This window comes from Orcinus orca, chromosome 13 (genome assembly GCF_937001465.1).
Source record: "Orcinus orca chromosome 13, mOrcOrc1.1, whole genome shotgun sequence".
NCBI lineage: Eukaryota > Metazoa > Chordata > Mammalia > Artiodactyla > Delphinidae > Orcinus > Orcinus orca.
Genome location: NC_064571.1, coordinates 58,209,589 through 58,232,230, shown reverse-complemented (window position 1 = coordinate 58,232,230; position 22,642 = coordinate 58,209,589). Strand labels below are relative to the sequence as shown.

The following is a 22,642-nucleotide window of genomic DNA, read 5'->3' as shown; positions in this document are numbered from 1 at the left end:
CTGCCCCCTTTCTTTTATCCTGCTTAGTCTAGTTGATATCCAATTACACAGCTGGCACCTGAAGTTTGTGAAGCCCAATGCTAAACCAACAGCAAGTGTGAGACCTGAAGCAAGGCAGGCCTCCCCTGCACCACCACTTCACCCTTCATGGAGGGAAGACCTACTCAGGTGACTTCTGTTTCACCAACAGAGGACAAACTGGGGAAACCTGTGCAATGGAACTGGCTTTATTGCCTGCTGGCTTAATCATTAAGAAGACTGGATGTTAACTAGACGTATCGTGGTGATCCTTTTGCAGCATACACAAATATCGAATCGTTACATTGCATACCTGAAAATAATATAATGTTTCATGTCAATCACACCTCAAAAACTGGCTTTACCTTAAACTTCTCACATGAATTTTCTAATGGAAATTTACCTCCAACATCTGAACCAGCAAGAAAATGAGGCTTTACCAACCAGTTACAGCACCCATGTCTTACTCACCTTTGTACCATTAATGTCCGGAGCAGTACCTAGCACACAGCAGGTACTTGGAAAACATTAGCCGACCTAGGTGAAGGGTTAAAATGTGTTCAAGGACTAACCTTCAAAAGCATTTCTTCACGTTGGGCACTACCAGAATCACAGGATTTTCTGTGCAGTTTTTCCACATCTGCAGTAAGGTTTCCATACCCAGTGATTTGCAGAAGGCAAGTCTGAAGAGATTCCCAACCTAAGGTGTTCAAAAATAGAAGACACACACATGAGGCAAAACAAAACTTACTCTTTGGCATTAGTTCACTTGATGTACATGCAACAGAACTTCACATATTTATATAGTATTTAGGAAATTGTTCAAACAGGATTTAATAGAAGCACAATTTCTTACTGAAGCTCTGCTGGATAATTGTGGAACTGGGCTAAAATTTACCTCTCATTCTGGCTTTTTCTTAAGTCAAGTTGCAACAATACGGCTTTAAAACCCAGGGAGCTCTTTATGCAGGTGACTCAAAAGTAAGATGTAGAAAATATAGGGAATAATAGGTTCTTAGAGACCATGTAGCCTCCTCCCTAAGTGGGTTTATCAGAAACACCTCAGAAGGGTATGTGTGTGAGAGAGAGACGGAAAGAAATAGTCCTCAGAAGCATAGGAGTAAGAAAATTTTCTAAACAACACAAAAAAGAAGATTGGAGACTTTGTTATTAACCAGTGTATATCCAACATACATATAAGGATATATAGCTACATCATAGATCAGGTGAGGGAAAAGAATTGTTGGTGAAAATGAAGAGAGGAATTCCTAATGCCAACCTTACTGCTTTGACTTGAAACATTGTGTGAAGGAGCTCTACATAATTCTTTAAGTAGATTTTGTGGTTTCCCACTGTTGGTTTCATATGAATGTTTCAGAGAGTAAGTTTCACACAGGTGGATTCCAGCTTGTCTGGGGCAAAAACTCTGCCCCTCAGATCTTACTGACCTAAACACAGTCCATTTGCAAAACCTGGCACACAGTAGCTGCTCAACAATTGTAGAAACGTCTGGCTGAATGAAATAACATTTCTCTTCTCTAGACATATGTCGGGAAGCTTTTTCTCATTACTTCTCAGTTGTTCTCCTAGACTTTTCTTTGTGTGTTTTCACCATAGTAACTTGTTTTCACTTCAGTGTTCTGCACACCTGAAGGCTCTTGTCCTTCAGATCGTGTCATCATGAATCATGATAAAGAACATACACTTTAGAAGGAAGGAATCCAACTCCTTTTTCTCTTTATAACCCATTAGTTTGGATAAGCCTCTTCTCTTAAAAGATAATAAAGTTTGCAGAGAGGAAACTGGCAAAAGCCTCTTTCCTCATTCCAACCATGCAGTTCCTGAGGTTTTCACATTCTTACATGATTCTACCTGCCCTGGCTGATTGTTCTAATAGTAAGTGCTGAATTCCACCTGGGCCAATCAGAACACATCCCCTTAGAGTTTGAATTCTAAAAGTAGAGACAGTTTTTGTTTAATGCAAAACCTACAAGATGTGGACATAAATGTTCCACATGACCAAGTTTCCATCCACAAAGATGACCTGGTCTGAAAGAATAAAGCCAACACACAAAGACGCAGATTATGGAAATGCTAAGAAAGAGAATCCTGAAGGCATTCAAATCATTGGCTGCCATCCATGGTCCAGGTCAAACACTGACATTCCTGTGGTTGGTTTATTTCATTCATTCAATAAATATTCAGTAAGCACCTACTATATGTCAAGCGCTTTGCCAGGCATTGGCGATGCAATAGTGATCAAGACAGATAATGGTCTCAGCCCTGGCAGGGCTGGTGAACCATTAAATCCACAAGCCCCCTGCAATGATCACACATTTTTACCTATACTAGTATGAATGACATCCAAAAGAGTGCTACCTTCAGCTATATTATGAATTAAACGCCTATGGATTTGTCTGTGAAGTTAAACAATTTTTATGCAAAATCTATTTTCCAAACAACTAGGTAATCAACATATTTTGGATCTTGATTTATGCCTGAGTTGCTTAAAATCTCCCTGAAAACTGGAAAATCCTCTTATGACTTAACACCTGAGACATCTCAAGCTTTCATTACCTCTTAAAAAACATTCTGAATTTAAGTACAATATGATGCAACACAGTTTTGCTTCAAGCAATATCATTGTATTTCCTTACACCAACTATGCAGGAAACTGATATCGAATTTTACCTCTTTTTCCCCAACCTAGGTTCTTTTAAATATAACATAAAACTCTATGACTTTAGGTAGTGTTAGACCACATCTCCAAGGCCTTCCTAGTTCTAACATTTGAAAATGATAATAACGATAATGACATCTATTTTTAATGCACCATAATGTCAGGTAAAGAAAACTAGTTCATCTTCTACAATGTGATCTTTCCAAACTCAGATATGAGGAGGTAACTCGCCAGCTTAGGGTCCAGCAAGAGGAATGCAGATGATGTAAAAAAAAAAAAAACAACATCCTTTCGTCAGGACACTGTCCTGGGATGCCCTATGACCTGCCTCTGCCCTTCATGCCCACGCTTCACAAAGCATGGCTGGGAAGAGTTCACAGGGGAGGTTCCCATGCTGAGCCCACCCTGGGACATGCAGCCCCTCACAGACACCAAGCAGGTGTCCTTCCAGCATTTCAGTTTTGTGGTCAGGGTCTGCCAGCCCCCTCCCCTGCCCCAACCGAGCTCTGCCCCATCCATACACACAAAATAAATTAACTAATTAATTAAATAGGGCTTCTCACCAGCTGAGATCCATCACACATGGATCCTAAGGGATGAAGGATAACCAAACACTTTCCCATATTCTTTACATTCACTGCATTTCTCTCCTGTGTGATTTCTCTTGGGCATAAAATGGTTAGAATTCCTTCCGGTGGCTTTGATTATATTGATTATATTCATGGGGTTTCTCTCCAGGTTGAGTTGATGCCTGTTGATTAAGAATATTATCAGGGATAACTAAAGGTTTTCTTGCTTTCTTTGCAAGACAGGGATTCTCCCCCATAGAAGGTCTGCACCTTTTCCTGCTAGTAGATGGTCTGCCCCAAATTTAATGTGCTTTACAGTGGTCTCTTTGGTTTTAAGTTGAGACTTCTGGTCTGCACCGGTGTCTTGGAGAATTCTTCTCCCCTCTGTCCTCAGCTCTTCCTGCTCTGCCTGGGTGAGCAGTTTATGGAGATACCCCACTGAGACCAGGTCCCGAAAGTTATCCAGCAACATGTCTGTACGGGATTTTCTGAGCAGGGTTCAGCAATGCCCCCTCCTCATAGAGAAGTCCACAGCCACGTCCCCGAAGGTCACCGAGTCCTTTGATCAGGTTTTCAGCAGCCCTGGAGCCATCCCTTCCTCCTCCAAGTTCCCCTCCTACAGACAAGTGGCGTCTTGAGACGGCACAGTGGTGAAAAGTTGAAAAAGTCTCCTTTGAAATCTGAAAAGAGACAAGCACGGCAGCTCTCACCACTTTACATGATGATGGTACTGGAGGTCCCAGCCCGGGCAGAAAAGCAGGAGCACCTCCTTGGTACCAAGGCAGATAATGAGGAAAAGCGCGGTGGCTCAACAAGGATGAATGCAGCATTCCGGCAACTCGCACTTCGGTCTGGGGGCTTGTAAGACGTGGAAGGCCCCCAGCGCAGGCCTACGAGCGCCTGAGGCAGCGGGGGCAGCCTAGTCCTATTACCTTTTGACTTTCCTACTTGACTGAGACTCCGTGAGGACAAGAACTGTGCTTAATTAATCTTGAATTACCATTTGTTGGGCTGCACCCCGCAGGCTTGCAAGTTGTCCAGCTTCCAGACTGAAGAAAGAGCTTGGAGACAGCGACAAAGACACCCATGGTTTATTGGACGGAGTGACCTTACACGAAGGACCCTGGAGCAACAGGACAACAGGCAAGACATGGCGGCCGTCTTTCCTACTCGGGGGAGGACGCTACCATTTATAGGAAGGAATTGACGTCAGGTGTGCTCATCAGTTACCAGGGACTAATTAAGCTCTATAATTAAGAGGATTGGATAGTCATGTGACTGAAGCAGCAACTGGTGGAGCAGGGGATTTAGAGAGCAAGAAAACATCCATCTTGAATAGCCTAACCATACACCAATGTCTAATCCAATGTCAGGTACATTGGCACCCCCTAAACAGGAGGAAAAAACCCGGAGAATTCCTGGTGATTCCAATAATAAATAATAGTAATATCTGACTGACTTACGCTATTCTTTTTTTTCTTTTGCGGTACGCAGGCCTCTCACCTTTGTGGCCTCTCCCGTTGCGGAGCACAGGCACCATCATCCTCCTCACCCAGGACAGTCTCTCATTTTACAAATGAATAAATTAAGTTTTAGAGCAGCTTTTCTTAGCATTGGTACCAATACATGACAATCATTTAGAACATGCAGCATGAGTAATTTATTTTTTAATGGTATTAGATTGATGTCTGACCATTTTTATGTATGTTCATAAACATTTTCATACGATTCAATCTAATACTAGTTTTAAGATGCTTTACTTTCAATATATAAATCAGGGTGATTAAGGATTAAACCTATACTAATATTATTCTTTCATTCTTATATTTTGTATGCTTGTGGTTCTCTACCCAGTGGCCCAGGCAGTGGTATCTGTAAAGCTCCCCAGGTGATTCGAAGGTGGAGATTTCCTACACTTCCCTTTGTTTAAGAGAATCACTGCTTTCTGCTTTCTCACCTGGGAGAGAAATGAAGACAGTCAAACAGCCCTCCAGGAAACATCACTGGTTTAACACAGTGGTTCTCAACCTTGGTACTGATTAGAATGACCTAGGGAGGACTTAAACTCTAGACCCCAACAGAGACCATGTAAATTATATCGATCATAAGGCATTAAGTTTGTCAACGATCTCACTTCTAAAACAAAAAAAAAGCATTATTCACAATAGCCAAGATATGAAACATTTTTTGTTCTTTTTGACACCGTAAGGTGAGGTACTACTGTTTCGACTTTACTCATCAGTTTAAATCATGATTTCTGTACATCCAGAAAGGTATTTTAACGTATCTTTGAACATGCTGTGGACAGATGGATGGAGCATGTTCAAAATAGTTGCAAGGGAGCCCTTATGCAACCACTTAGGAGAAATCATTTTTTTCTCCTATGTACAAGTAGGGGTTCATTATTACAGGGCTATATAACATAGGACCTATCTCTTAAGTATCAGATGACAGTGACCTCTGCAAGGAGGCAGAGGAAATATAACCCTATTATATTGATATGATTGTTTACGTGCATATTGCCCTTTAAAATTCTGTTTTACCCATAATCCATTTCAGCATCTAGTTAAACTAAACGGTCACTCCTGAGTCCTGGATAAACCTCATGTATTTCACTGTTACACAGCAGTTTCAAAATCTGATGTGCTTGTTTGTTTTTTTCTTGTTTGTTTGCTTGCTTAAATTGGGCTTCATTAAGAAAAATGTGCATATGAAATAATTTTTTAAGTTTTCCAGAGGTCAACTTTATCATAATCAATGTTTACACTTCTTGAGAGCCAACCAAGCCTTCATGAACTCTTCACCTGAGAGCTGACTTCTGATACTGACAAGAGTGTAAACCACCATGAAGATAAGGCTCTTAGGACAGGCTGTTTTCTTGCTGTAAAACAACACTTGTCTCCATTTTTTTTTATACTACTAAATTTCTCCTAATGTAATATCAGGGGAAGAAGAAGCGTTGGGGGAGGGAAAAGGCAGTAGATTCTGGACTAGACAGCATTTTTAGACAGCGACAATTAATTTTCATAGTTCTCATCCCACACTCTGATTCAGTTAGAATATTGCTCTTAGACTTGTTATTGATCCAACAGGCATTCAATTTTAACTTTGGAATGAAGAAAACAGACATAACTTATTTTTCTGTTAGCCTCAGTGATATTTAGTAATTGTTTGAGTGAGACACATTTATTTTCAAGAGTCTCTGTGATATTAATCATTTGACCAAAAGTTCTTAGGCACTAGGAGGTAATCTGTAACTTTTTTTTTGCAGGAAAAGGAATGTGACCAAAGTAGTTCTCCCCATTTCTGAGTAGGGCAAGTATGCATGCTCTATTTTCTTTACTCATTTTAAAAGGTAACCTGTTTTATTACCTTTCCTTGGCTTGAGAGTTAGGAATCAATAGGCATGTGATTGGGAAAACATTAGTGATACAGGGACTGGAACTGAAACGACTGCAATCAGGCAATCCAAAAATAATCAAACTAATGTCTTGGTTCTTTCATTCAAATGCAACCTTTACTCACTGCTTTATGATTAAAATGTTCCTTTGAAACTAAATTAATTTTTCTCCTCTTCACAAGATGATCCATGATTAGGATTTTATTTGTAGTCTGCCCAAATTACCCGTTTACATACCACTGACCACCCTCTGCAACAGTGACACTTTTATTGCTGAAGCTCAACGTCCTGTTAAGAAATGAGTGAAATATTATGTGTATATAAGTCGGTAAATAAAAGAAACAAGTGACTTGATGGAATAATCTAAAACAAACAATTTTTTAAAAGATGAAGCAGAAAGATAAAGCATCCCTTTCCGACTCCTGTTTACTGAAACCAACTCCTACCCACCAAACAGTACAGAGTTCATAAAAACCTTTCACATTTGCCTTTTTTTCCCCAAATTTGTCCAAGTTAGTTTCCACTTCACTGTTCTACTTCTTACTCTAAGCTTTCCTAGCACCTCAGTTCCCCTGCAGCCCCCCACCCCTATACACACTCTTACACATCACCCCCTTTTTGACTCCATACCTCAGGCCTAATTTTCCACCCAGCCTTTCAACTATCCAGTTGAGACTCATTGCTGAACTCTTACAGGACATAAGTTCCATCTGTTCTGGGGACCTGAGCGTTGCCACAAATAAGAGTGTTTTCCCCACTCCAGGGGAAACACAGGCTGAATCGTCCCACCCCACTCACTCAACTGTTGACAGTTGACTATTTGAGCTTATAAAAGGCATAATTGCAGAAATCAGGATGACACAAGAGAGAAGAAGTATGAGCTTAGGAAAGGAAAAAATAAATTATTAACACATATATTTAGGGCTGATAAACCCATCATGGCAGGTCTAAGTTTGACTGCAAACAACAAGGACATGAAGATGCAGAGGCTCATGGATGTTTTTCTGTTTTTCTTTTAAACATTGTCTGAATCTGTATTACATTTGGAAAAAGATTAATTATCTTATTAATATATCTGATTTTTTATTCAATACCTTCCAGATCTTCCCCAAGCAAAATTATCTAAGGACTCTGAAAGATCTACTTCTCTTTGTTCAATCTTATTTACATTATTTTATATCATATTATTTATACTGATGATTGAATAAGCGCAAAAGAATACTTATAACATATGCAGAATACATATGAATTCTCAGGCTGCTACCTGCCCCTAGCTTAAAATATAAAGCATGGCCAGTCATTTTGATGCTCCTGTGTGCTTTCATGTGACCTCCTGCCTGGTGTGTGGCTCACAGCCTTGCTCCCAAGAATTTTGTGTTTATTAATCCCATACTTCTCTTTGTAGTTTTATCACATATGTTTGTAGCAAAACAATGTAGTATTTAGTTTGCATTATTTGAACCTTATACAACTGGCATAATTCTTCTGAAAAGTGCCTATTTACTTTAAAATGATGATTCATACAGGTTGACTAATGCAGCTGAAATTCATTAATTATCAGTTCTGCATTTTGTTCTACCACAGAATACACCGTCAGTTCAGGTGGACATTTGAGTTGCTTAAAATTTTTGCAATTACAAACATTACAGATACAAACATTCTTGGTTCACATGTCCAAGAGTTTCTCTTAGGCATGTGCCTAGAAGTGAAAGTTCTGGGTCGTGTGGTTAGCACAAGTCTTTAAATTTACAAGATAATATTGCGTTGTTTTTCAAAGAGGTTTTATCAACATATTCAATCTGTCAATTACTGAAAAATATGTGATAGTGAACTTGACAAATTCTACTTGTAGTTTTGTCATGTGTGTGTGTGTGCGTGTGTCTTTATTAAATTCATAGAAGTTTTGAACTCTTACAACTTGCTAGTGACTTCAGACTTCATTAAGTAGTCGATTTTTGTCTCTCGTAGTGCATTATTTGAACTTTGTCTCTTAAAGTTTACTTGCTGTGCTATTAAGATAGCTTCTTTATCATTCTGTTTGTTGGTATTAACCTCCTTTATCACGTTTTCAACCTTTTACTTCCAACATTTCATGCCCTTATGTGTATCTTGAAAACAGACTGTATTTTTTTATGTAATCTGAAATATTTGCTTTTTAACTGGAAATTTTAATTAATGTACAATTACTGTCATTTCCTCCTTTCCAATCCTATTCCTTTATTTTTTAATTATTTTAATATGCTATTTATTTCTGTCTTCCCTCTTTTCTCTTGCTCAGTTTTCCCAAATGCTTTTCTTATGTTTAATTCAATTCTTTGTTGACTATCTTTACCGTCTTTGTTCATTGATTTTTTTTTTGCTGTCATCTCCATTATTTCCTTCCTCCTACTTTCTTTAGATTAATGTTGTTATGCTTTTGTTAATATCTTAAGTTGTTTACTTAGTCCACTAATTTTCAACTTTTATTTTTCTCTAATATAAGCATTTAAGGTTAAAGTTTTTCTCAAAACATTACTTTTATTGCCTTCCACAAGTTTTATAAAGTATTATTTTCTTTCATTCCTTAGTATTTATCTCTAATATCCATTATGATTTTCCTTGTTTTATGAGTAATTTAAAAATTTCTTTTGATTTCCAAATATTAAGAAAATTTTTATTTATCCTTCTGTGTTTAAGCTCTGACTTAATTACATTGTGGTCTGAGGTTTTGGCCAGAACAATAACTTTGAAATTTGATGGAAATTTGCTTCATTGCCCAGTACATAATCAATGTTTATAAATGCCCCACTTATAAAAGCTTGAAAAGAATGTATATTCTTTAATGTTGGATACAGAATTCTGTATATGTCCATTAAATCAGGTTTGCACTTGCCTATTCTAATCTTATAAAAAGTTCACTTATTTTTTGTCTATTTTCCTATCAATAATGGGCAACGGTATGAAATTTCTCACTGTGATGGTGCTGGGTTTGAGTTCACATATATTTTCAGGCTGTTTTATCAGTTGTACATTTATTTAGAATTGTTGCATTTTCCTAGTGAAAGCAAACTTCTCTCATTGTGTTCTGACCTTCTGTATATGTTAGGCTTTTTTGCCTTAAAATTCTTTTTTTTTTTCTGGTATTAATATAGCCACACCAGATTTCTTTCATTAGTAATTGCCTGATAAAACTTTCTCCACCCTTTCACTTTCAACCTTTATGTGTCCTTACGCTTTAGATGTGTTGTTTATAAATAACATTTATCTGAATGATTTATTTCTTTACAATTTCTGTCATTCAACTGGTGAGTTAATTTCACTTACATTTATTATAATTATTGACCTATTCGAACTTCTTCCTACTGTATTTTCTATTTTTTATTAGTCTCACTTGTCGCCATCCTTTTTTCCTGTCCTCTTGCTTTTTTATTGAGCTTTTAGTTTCTTTTTTCTTTAATGCACTTTTTTCTCAGATACTCTTTCTATCCTTTTAGTGATTGCCCTTAACATCTTAACTTGCTTGTTTAACAAAGTCTAACATTAAACTACAACTGAACACTAAAAGGGCTTTAAAACGCATTAGTATCAATCATCTCCTTTCCCAATTTATATACCATTAGACACTATTGTCATTATTTTATTCAGACAATGTTTGAATTGTTCAACAATTTTTTTCTTCTATTTCTGTGATCATTTTTGCTTTTTCTTGAAAATAGTCTTTAGATTTTGGAGGTTTTATGAGAATAAATTTTCTAACAGTAGGCATCCTCTTTTTTTTAATCTTCAAATATCTTTTTTAGAATATATATTTTATATCATTTTTCACTGTAAAAATATTTACATCATTTTTAGTTTCTTTCAGCAGAAGTAGTATTTAGGGTAGCTGGTCCTTAATCCCTGCCAGAAATAGAAAAACGAGTCACAGAAATCTTTAAATATTCATAAAACAGGACCTAAAAAAATGAATTGGAAAACATAGACTTCTTTTCTACAGTAATGATTGTCATCTTTCATGTAAAAAGATGATCCACCATTAGTAGAATTCGTGTTTTGAATTAAGATGATTTGTACAGCTCTAGCCCCATTACATACCCTGTTTCAGAGATGGCTGCTGGCACACATTCCTGAGTTGGCAGAGGAAAATTATACCCATGGCCTTGAAACAGAGCCCAGGTAATTGGCCCCATATGATCACTGAAACCATGGCCTTGGCTTCCTCAGCAGCACATACTGACCAACTGTGCCAACCAACTAAATTGATCACTCTGATGAGTTATTCACACTGAAGGAAAAAGGCTCATTTTTAATTTTAACTTCAACTATAGTAATAATGCATATGTAGAAATATAGCTGATAAATGTAGATAGAGAGGGACTAAATCATAAAAATACCATTTCTATCATCAGTGTAATAACTGACCCAGACAAAGATCATCATTAGTTGCCAAAACCATTGGGTGAAAAGTTTGGGAGTAACAAGATATTCATACAACCTTCCAAATCATTCTACACATTACATATTAAATACAAGATTACTAACCAGGAGGAAATATTTTTAAAGTTCTACATTACGTAGGACATTCTACAAGACAATAGGTTTATGCTCTTCAAAGAAAAAAGACAGTGTCATTAAAAACAAACAAGAAAAAGGCAAGCAGAGTGTTCTGGATTAAGAGACTGAAGTGACATAACAACCAAATGTAATGTAAGAACTCTGATTGGATCTTGCCTTTTTTTTTTTTTTTTTTTCACGCGGGCCTCTCACTGGTTTTTTTTTCACGCGGGCCTCTCACTGTTGTGGCCTCTCCCGTTGCGGAGCACAGGCTCCGGACGCGCAGGCTCAGCGGCCATGGCTCACGGGCCCAGCCGCTCCGCGGCATGTGGGATCTTCCCAGACCGGAGCACGAACCCGTGTCCCCTGCATCGGCAGGCGGACTCTCAACCACTGCGCCACCAGGGAAGCCCTTGACTTTTTAAAAGTAGCTTTAAAAGACATTTTCCCAGTTGAACGTGGATAGCACACTATGTAATATATTGAATGTCAATTTTAGGTGTGAGATTGGCATTGTAGTCATGTAGGAGAATGTTCTTATTCTTAGGATTTACAAGCAGAAGTAGTTAAGGGTGAAGTGTAGTGATGGTTGCAAATTAGAATGAGAGAGAGATATAGAGATAAAAAAGGAATGAAATTGGGTCATTTGTAGAGACGTGGATGGATCTAGAGACTGTCATACAGAGTGAAGTAAGTCAGAAAGAGAAAAACAAATATTGTATATTAATGCATATATGTGGAACCTAGAAAAATGGTACAGATGAACCGGTTTGCAGGGCAGAAATAGAGACACAGTAGAGAACAAACGTTTGGACACCAAGGGGGGAAAGTGGTGGTGGGGGTTTGGTGGTGTGATGGTGTGATGAATTGGGAGTTTGAGATTGACATGTATACACTAATATGTATGAAATAGATAACTAATAAGAACCTGCTATATATAAAATAAAATTCAAAAAAAATTATTTCAAGGCCACTTATTATCTTATAATTAGCTGAGAATTCAAAATAATAATACAGCAAATTAATGTATTATTGAGGGTCTGTGAAACTATATTCAGGTTTCAAAATGTGGTTTAGTACACTGATGCAATAGACTCCTGATAATTAAATTGTGTTAATATTAAATATCTCTCAGAGTAGTTCAAGTTAGAAGCCAATTGTAGTACCAATGGATTAGGGAAATAATGCTTTCCCCAAACCAAAAATCAATTTCTGGCCAGTCTGGATTATTGAATAATTTCATGCTAAAGACATTGTTAGCTAAGAAAGTTGTGTTTTAGCATACACTTTATGCCTTCTTGGAAGAACTTGAGAATTTTAACATTGATTACAAGATTAATTTTTACCCAATATATAGGCAATATGTTAGGGACCATAAAAGCTATCAGGGCAAATAAAGATTTTACAAACATACAATATTGTGAAAGATACTGAGCTGCATGAGCTGTCTGTATATTTTGGAGATTAATCCTAATTCCTCCAGCTCCTTTTTCTTTCTCAACATTGCTTTGGCAATTTGGGGTCTTTTGTGTTTCCAAATGACTTGTAAAATTTTTTGTTCTAATTCTGTGAAGAATGCTACTGGTAATTTGATAGGGATTGCATTGAATCTGTAGATTGCTTCAGGTAGTATAGTCATTTTTGCAATGTTGATTCTTCCAATCCAAGAACATGGTATATTTCTCTATCTGTTTATGTCATCTTTGATTTCTTTCATCAGTGTTTTATAGTTTTCTGAGTACAAGTCTTTCACCTCCTTAGGTAGGTTTGTTCCTAAGTATTTTATTCTTTTTGTTTGTTGCCATTATCAAAAAATCTAGAAACAATAAATGCTGGAAAGGGTGTGGTGAAAAGGGAAACCTCCAGCACTGTTGGTGGGAATGTAAATTGAAACAACCACTATGGAGAAGAGTATGGAGGTCCCTTAAAAAACTAAAAATAGAACTACCATATGACACAGCAATCCCACTACTGGGCAAATACCCTGAGAAAACCATAATTCAAAAAGAGACATGTACCAAAATGTTCATTGCAGCACTATTTACAATAGCTAGGACATGGAAGCAATCTAAATGTCCACTGACAGATGAATGGATAAAGCAGATGTGGCACATATATACAACGGAATATTACTCAGCCATAAAAAGAAGTGAAATTGAGTTATTTGTAGTGAGGTGGATGGACCTAGAGTCTGTCATACAGAGTGAAGTAAGTCAGAAAGAGAAAAACAAATACCATATGCTAACACATATATGTGGAATCTAAACAAAGTACTGATGAACCTAGTGACAGGGCAGGAATAAAGATGGAGACATAGAGAATGGACTTGAGGATACGGGGGCGAGGGGGAAGCTGGGGCAAAGCAAGAGTAGCATCGACATATATACACTACCAAATGTAAAATAGTTAGCTATTGGGAAGCAGCCGCATAGCACAGGGAGATCAGCTCAGTGCTCTGTGATGACCTAGAGGGGTGGGATAGGGAGGGTGGGAGGGAGGATCAAGAAGGAGGGGATATGGGGATGTATGTATGCACATGGCTGATTCACTCTGTTGTGCGACAGAGGCTAGTGCAGTATTGTGAAGCAGTTGTACTCCAATAAAGATATATTAAATAAATTAATTAAACACATAGCCAACCAGTCTGAAAAAAGGCAAAAAAATATTGTGAAAGAATGAGGTGGTTACAAGGGAAATTATGAAATGTAATGCAAATTTAAATGTGTCAATTTCTCATTTTGTAAATTCTTTCTCATTTGCATTAAATATAAACATCAAATAAGTCATTGCTTTAACCATCAAAAAAAAAACAGAAAAAAAAGCTGTAGTGATTAAAACAGCTGACGCTTTAAACAATCTACAAAAAAATGTCCCATTTGGGTATACAACTTGAAAATATAAAACCTTAAACAAGTAATCTTGCCTAAACATTGAATTAGTTACATAATAAAGAAAAAACAATTATTTCACCAAGTGATAATTTATTTGTAACACTTCTTAAATGGTCTGTGGAGACCTTTACTCAAGGCTCAAAAACAACACTTTAAAATGCCTAAATTACCTAAGGAACTTTTGATTTTGTTAATATTTATAGGGTTGAAGATTTGTCTTATTAATTAACACTTTTATCATCAAGAACTTCTTCCTTCTGTTTACACAAGTTATCCCTTGTTATGTTTAATACCATTTTTCTTGTTTAAACTGGAGTCAAAGTATGTACTGATATAGTACAGGCATACCAATAAACTCCAAGTTATTTCAGCTTGCTCTTAAAGGACTCATCTTGCATACTGTTTTCTTGCTTCTCTATGTCTTTCTTCCAATGGAATGACTGGTAGAGCTGGAAAGAACCTTCAGATTATATAGTTCAGTGGTTTTCAATATGAGCTCTAAGAAGCCTTCATGATTTTCATAGACATATATCTTCTCTGTCTCCCATCCAGCAACCCAGAAAGCTTCCCATTTATGAAAACTTGAGGTCTACATTTGAGGCTCATGTACTTGGTTATTCCATTTTATGTAGTTCTTAATCTTTTCTATATTTTTTCCCACTGTGGACAATTAATGCCATAGTTTCTGAAAAAGCCATCAAATTTATAGACTGTAAAATTTGACATATGAATAGTCCCCCCAAATTTACAGTTTTCAAATGACATGCCGACCAAAAAGTAATTACAGTAAAATGTATTTGTAATTTATGTCCCAGATGTTGCAGTTTGGGTAAAAAGAACAAGATTAAAAGGAAAGATTATCAAAAAAGAAATTATAGCTCTGTTGCTTATAAGAAAGATTTCACAAGCGTAATAACTCATTTTTAAAACATAAAATTTTCTAATTGTTTTTATTTTATTTTAATTAATTTTGAACAAATAGTACAACCACAGAGTTCAAAAATCAAAAAAGTTTGAAAATGTCCACAGTGACAGCCACTCTCCCAGCCTGGCCCTCTGTCTATCCAGCCCCTTCCACAACTTCAAACAGGATAACTGCCATTATTGCATTTGTGTTTGTGTGTCCTTCCAAAAAATATTAATATACACAAAAACCAAATACCAATATGTATTTATCTGTCCCCTTCCATTTTGCACACATGTAAATATCCTATACTTGCTGGTCAGAAATGTGGTTTGTTTGGTGTTTTTGCTTAATATACCTTGAACTATTTATTGAACCTGTCACCTGGTATGTGCTAGACACCCTTACAGGAAGCTATAAGTGAACTATGCAAATATTCTGCTTCTAATTTTCATTACAGTATTCTTCTAGAAATTGTCATAAACTAAGTCATCATTGATTGGACCACATTTCTCCATATGAACAACACTGTAATTGGGGGATTGCATCCCTGACCAAGGACCAACATCAAATAAATTATAGCTATGACCAAAATATATAATCAGGTCATATTATTAAGTCAAAGATAGAAAGAGAATTTTAAATTAGTGTTAGTTAATACTTCCCCCAAATCATAAATTATACGCATATAAATACAAATTTCCAAATGATTATATAAGCCTCAGTGCATGTAAACAGCTGTATATATACTTTAACCATAAATTTTACCTATCTAAAAATATGCTCATGACAAACACATTTGATGATATTTTTCTTGTCTTTTTAGATTTTTAAGGGTGATGTGTTTTGGGAGGCATGATTTTGATGACCAAATCCTCCTTTTCATAAAGTCACATGGTTTTTTTCCCTTGGTAATGTCTTGTAACATGCAGAAGAATTCAAATGGTATCATTTCACTGATACCATTCTTTTCAAAAATAATCACTGAAGCATATACATATTTGAAGTCTTTTCAATAAGGCCTTTAGTTTACAAGTTTATAGAAACTCCCTCAAACGGATCCTTTTGTTCTTCTTTTCCTTTGTCTTTATCCCCTGAATAATATCAATGAGAGCTTTAATGGGAAAATGGAGTCCCATGAAAGTCTCCTGGGCAGAGGATGTGAAAGGAGTGGGGCCTTTGCCAAGATCACCTGCTTTGCCAAGAGCAGAGGAGGGGAAGTGGCAGGGGAGCTTCGTGACTTGCAGTGTGAAAGAGGCCTTTCTCTCCATTTTTTTAAACTGCCTGAATCACTGTGTAGCCTCTTGACCTCGGAGGAAACTCTCAAGTAAATAGACAAATACGGATGCGTCATAAATGAAAGACTTTGGCAAAAGAAAATCAATGAAGTTGTAATTAGCAGGAACTGCTTGTTTTAAATCTGATTCTTGGCCACAAGTTTCTGATAGTATTACGTTTGTCATTTCTGTTTAAAAAAATACAGTCTCTTATCTAAAGACATGGCAACATTAATTTTCACTCAAGAATAGCCATTTTTAAGGGAAGTATAGTTGATTTGCAATGTTGTATTAGTTGCTGGTGTACAGCAAAGTGATTCAGTCATACATATATATATATTCTTTTTCTGTTCTTTTCCATTATGGTTTACTGTTGGATATTGAACACAGTTCCCTGTGGTACACAAGGACCTTTATCTATTTTATACATCGTGGTTTGTATCTGCTAATCCCAAACTCCTAATTTATCCCTCCTCCACCCCCTTTCCCCTTTGGTAAACTTAAGTTTGTTTTCTATGTCTGTGAGTGTGTTTCTGTTTCATAAATAAGTTCATTTGTGTCATATTTTATTTTTGTTTTTGTTTTTTTTGCGGTACGCGGGCCTCTCACTGTTGTGGCCTCTCCCGTTGCGGAGCACAGGCTCCGGACGCGCAGGCTCAGTGGCCGTGGCTCACGGGCCCAGCTGCTCCGCGGCATGTGGGATCTTCCTGGACCGGGTCACGAACCCTTGTCCCCTGCATCGGCAGGCGGACTCTCAACCACTGCGCCACCAGGGAAGCCCCATTTGTGTCATATTTTAGATTCCACATATAAGTGATATCATATGGTATCTGTCTTTGTCTGACTTACTTCACTTAGTATGATATTCTCTAGGTCTATCCATGTTGCTGCAAATGGCATTATTTCAAGAATAACCATCTTGATTGAATGATTTTAAATGCGGCATGAGGTGATTGTTAGTGCTGTGTAGATGTTCCCCACAACAAGGGTCTTAAGAAAACGTTCTCATTTGATGTACTCCCATACCCCTTTCCTCTCCTCTTACCCATCAGCTTGCAGACCCTGCTTTACAAAAGTCTCAGTATCTTCACACTTTTTCTGGTCCGCCCCCAGCTCTTTACCTAGGACCACCCTCCCCCTGAATGTTAAGAGACTCCCAAACAGCCAACCTATTTCCCAATATCCAATCATAACCACCTTCTCCTGAAAAAGCTCATGATTTGGGAGTGGTGAGTACTGACTGGAGAACTCAGAGCTGTCAAGAATGTAGAAGGTGGAGAAAGTGGATGAATCAAAAGGAAGACTGTCAATAGGATCTGTACCTGTATTATTCCTATAATTACATGCTACCAGTGGTTGTAAAACACACCAGTGAATTTGGTTGCAAGTTGAGTTCCTGACACAAAAGTTGAATGGGTGCTGATGGCCATAATAGTGGCGGTAAACTTGAGTTCCTGGCACTTTATCCTCATTGGGACAGTGGCACAAAGGTAGTCTCTTCATTGTGCCAGTTCTGAAGATAAGTATTGAGTGTTGTTCCTAGATACATAGCCTTGCATCTGATTCGCAAACCCTCTCAAAGATTCTCTGTAATACTATTCTATACATCGGTGGTTTTGGTAAACTGTCCAAGATGGATTCTACTGTTTGCAGCTAAAACCTCTGACTAATGAATTCTACTTCACAGGGTTGTGAAACGCAAATGAGACGTAACAGATCATTAATTAACATTGGCTGATATTATGATAAACTCTTAAACCTGTGTTCAAAACAAAGGATAATATTTAGTTGTACTAAGCACAGTTGACTCTATTTTAGTTTGATAGCTTCTTTGAACAGCACCTTCTATATAATTTATGGGCATTTGAGAAGAGTGAACAGTAGCTAGATATATATTACATTATTGATTTTACTATGAAGATTCTAACCTAAAAGATATTTAAAACCCTTCGCTAAAGCAAATTCCTAATCAAAGTAATTTTCATCCTGGATTTATTAGTACTCAGCAATCCTTGCAGTGTTAACCCAGCTGAGTCTCTGAGACACAAGACTCTGAGGACCTTAAGGGCAGACACCATGTATCCCTCATTAAAGTACCAACACTGGGCCTGAAATAGAGTAGATAATAAATGTTCATTCGAATAAACCAGTTATAACCAGAAGGCCAGTAACCTGAATGTGGTATCAATTTCATTCTCTTTGAGTAGAGGCATTCCATGTATGTGTGAAAAAGCTCCCACCAGTCAGTTGGTGTTTCACTTTCCTTGTAGACATTTTAAAAATTCCAAATTAATGAGTAACCTCTCTAATTGTATATAATACAAAAACCCTGAGCAGGATATCTCTATTATTTTACTGAAAAGAAAAATTTCTTTTAAGCCAAACAATACCTAAAGGTATCCCTCTCCCTTAGGGCTAATTAAGAGGTAATTATACATGTGTAAAACATGCAGCAACTAAAGAACAAGATCTTTATGTGTGGACCATTATTGTTAGCATCTACCTGGACATACCATCAAGAAGGCAGAAATGTCCTTGCAATCATTACTGAAAATTCAAGTTTATTTCTCCTGGGTTAATAGGGATGATTCAAGTGACAAGGCTAACAAACTAGAAGGAGAGAGAGGAATTCTGACCCATCTGTGACATGACTATCCCTTAGATAATAATTCTTGTTCCAAGGGACCTCTGTGCAAATTTACAGAAGTGCATTTGGATACAATTCTGACTAGATGCTCCATGCTGATCTCAACCATAAAACCAGCAAGTCACCGAGTTGGGATGTATTATGATTTTCTCTTCTCCGACGCCCCCAGTTAGTCATAGAAACTGATCCAAAAGTAAAGGGCCATCCTACATAGATCTTGGTTAAGTACCTTATTTTAAAGATTGTTTGATCTGATCATGAAGAAGAAGAAAGCTTAACTTTATCTCAAACTTTTATCTTTAGAATTTTTTTCCAAGAGAATTACAGTTCTTAGCATACATCCAGGATATGTAAACACTTGCTATCTTTAACATCTCAAATAACAGGAGGCTTCTGGTGTTTACTTCCATTAGGCATCCAGCAGGATGCAGAATATTTCTGACTAAACTCCTCAGAGAATGGAATACTTTATATTTAAAAATAACGATTTGGATTTTTTTTTCCCCTTGGAAGAGATAAAGTCTAAAAGGAGAGGGTTTTTTTGAAATAAATAAAATCATATAAGTGAATACAGATCAGGTCCCAAATGAGACATTACCAACTGCTATAGACAATGAGTCCTCCCAAAATTCACATGTTGAAACCTAATCTTCACTGTGATGGTATTTGGAGGTGGGGCCTTTGGGAGGTGATTAGGTCATGAAGGCAGAGCCCCCATGAATGGGATTAGTGCTCTTATGCAAGAGGCCCCAGAATGTTGCCTCACTCCTTCCTTCTGCCATGTGAGGCCCCAGGGAGAAGATGATCATCTATGAAGCAGAAGGCACGTCCTTATCAGACTTTGAATCTGCCAGCACCTTGAGGTTGAACTTCCAAACTCCAGAACTGGTAGATGTAGTTTTTTTTTTTTTTTAACATCTTTATTGGAGTATAATTGCTTTACAATGGTGTGTTAGTTTCTGCTGTATAACAAAGTGAATCAGCTATATGCATACGTATATCCCCATATCCTCTTCCTCTTGCGTCTCCCTCCTACCCTCCCTATCCCACCCCTCTAGGTGGTCCCGAAGCACCGAGCTGACCTCCCTGTGCTACGCGGCTGCTTCCCCACTAGCAATCTGTTTTACATTTGGGAGTGTATATATGTCAATGCTACTTTCTCATTTCGTCCCAGCTTACCCTTCCCCCTCCCCGTGTCCTCAAGTCCATTCTCTACGTCTGTGTCTTTATTCCTGGCCTGTCCCTAGGTTCATCAGAACCATTTTTTTTTTTAGATTCCATATATACGACATAGATTTTTATTGTTTATAAGCTACCCAGTCTATGGTGTTCTATTACAGCAGCCCAAACTGACTAAGATACTGGTCTAGTATCTTTTCCTTATAAACTCAAAGTTTTTTGGACAAATAAAGGGATACATAACTGTAACACAGTTGAGAGATGAACTAAAGGCTTGGGTGAGAACTGCCTCCTTAATATGCTACTAAAAATTGCTTGGAGTTGGCAGGCTTCTTTTTAAAACCAGAACCAATCCCAGGGAAGGCTCAAAACCATTAAACATTCACAGTACAGTACAAATTATTGTACTGCATTTACTCTAAAAATGCTAATATTTTTTCATATTTTGAACTTTTAAAATCAGGGCACATTTATAGTTTGTATGTACTTTTAATAAGTAGTGGTTTTTTCTCCAACAACAATGCTTCAACTGCCTCCCCACCAGATAAAGAGAACTGAGCACCAAACTCTTCCCATTGCTCATAACTGAAGCATAGGTCTGGTGCATTCGACTGGTGAATCCCAGGTGTACCCTAGGTACCAGGAAGGCTGCTGGGGATTTTGGTTCTGACTTCTAGCCTAGTAAGACTAGCCTCATAACCTGAGGATTTTCGCAAATATAGAAAGACTAAACAGAAGATGATGGGTAAGCACAAATATGACAAAGTCCAATAAATAGTGATAGGGCAGGACTCACTGTACACTCATCGTTCAGAGAGATTATGTAAAGTAACTAAGATCACAACCAGGGTATGGCAGACTTCCCAGGACATTCCTTTCCTGATTGAACATCAAAACATCCCAAATGAATTCTTCTATAGTGAACATACACACACTCGATAGCCAAATGTTAACACTTAGAGGCAAAACTGATTTCAGATCCAGTAACTGTGCTCTAACCCAAAGGCAGAGAAAACTGTCAGTGTCTGAGGATGTCACCCCAATTACACGTGACACCACTGCAACATCTCAACCTCTCCCGAAGCCTGCGAGACGGGTCTAAGGTGTTGGATAAAGGAAGGATTTTGAACTATAGTCCATTGGATGTTTCTGATAGCTTGTGGCATATTTGATAATTGTGGACACTCAGAACCTCAGTATTAGTGTGTATGGGAATTTTATGTGCTCTACTTAAAACGTGAATTGCAAATGGGCAGGAATCCCATGTTCACACCATTCCAACAGGCACGGGCTATATAATTCTTCCTTGGCAGAGAAGAAAAAAATAAAGCCTCTCTCAGCTGTCACTTATTCTAACTTTCCATCCCTTTTTCCTTGTGTCCCAGTTTGCAGGTCTGTTTTTGCAGAACCATTTTGAAAACTGACAACAACAGCAAAGCATGCCAGTGACTGATATGCCAAGAGAGGATTTCCATACTGCTGCAGGCTTTGTTTGTGCCCTGACACATACAGGCACCTGTTGTGCGTGAGCATTGAATCATAAGATCTCAGAGGTAGAACAGCCCTCAAAACAATAGAAGTCAGCTACATTCTGTCAGATAAGTAAGGCTGAGAAAATATGAAAGTAGATTTGGAGTCTCTTCTGTTCATCAAATATGGCTACAATTGTTGTCTAAATGACTTAAATGGCAAATGTATTTTTCATCCACAGCAGAGGCCTGGAATATAAAATACAAGTTAATTTTTTAAAAATCTCTAATAAATATCGCTAAAACTAAAAAAGGGTACTTTCAGTCATGTAGTAACTAAGGAGGCACAGGGACTTTAAAGGGCTTTGATGCTGAGATTCTAAATGCAGACATATGGGTATCTAAGTCAAATCCCTCTTAATAACACAGGGAAGAGGACTGGTCCATATTACGCAGAATGGCTGTTTTGTTCATCTCTCCTGGCTATGCATCAATGCAGTACAATTATAATGAAACTAAACTGGAGTCGAGAAATAATTTTTAGATAACTATCCATGACTATCAGTGTCAAATCTCCTGCAAAAGTTACTCCTTCTTGTTCCAGCAGGTGCATCTAAAAGTATAAAAACTGTGGAGTGAACAAGCACTAAAGATGCTAAAAAAGAAAAGCATTCAATTACCTGTGATTTAAGTAACTACAGGTTACTTAGTTTTCTAAAACTATTGGATTTCTTTTCAATCTAACAGATTCTTTTTTTTTTTTTTTGCGGTACACGGGCCTCTCCCGTTGCACCGGAGCACAGGCTCCGGACGCGCAGGCTCAGCGGCCATGGCTCACGGGCCCAGCCGCTCCGCGGCATGTGGCATCTTCCCGGACCGGGGCACGAACCCGCGTCCCCTGCATCGGCAGGCGGACTCTCAACCACTGCGCCACCAGGGAAGCCCTAACAGATTCTTTTTAAAAACACAAAACTAATAGAATTCAAAATGTTTGATATAAATTTTAAAAATAAACTGAGTTGCATCCAGACATCAAATGTGGCCTCTTTATTCTGACCCCATGAAAAACAGCTGTAGA

At 37.7% G+C, this 22,642-nt stretch overlaps 1 long non-coding RNA gene across 1 annotated transcript in view; it reads right to left on the bottom strand.

Moving 5' to 3' along the window:
• Positions 1-15,024: 15,024 nt before the first annotated feature.
• LOC125960823 (uncharacterized) overlaps positions 15,025-22,642 on the bottom strand; it is a 31,844-nt gene continuing 24,226 nt past the window's right edge. Inside the window, exon 2 of the long non-coding RNA XR_007470885.1 lies at positions 15,025-21,813. This is a non-coding gene — a long non-coding RNA (uncharacterized LOC125960823). The remainder of the gene's footprint in view (positions 21,814-22,642) is intronic.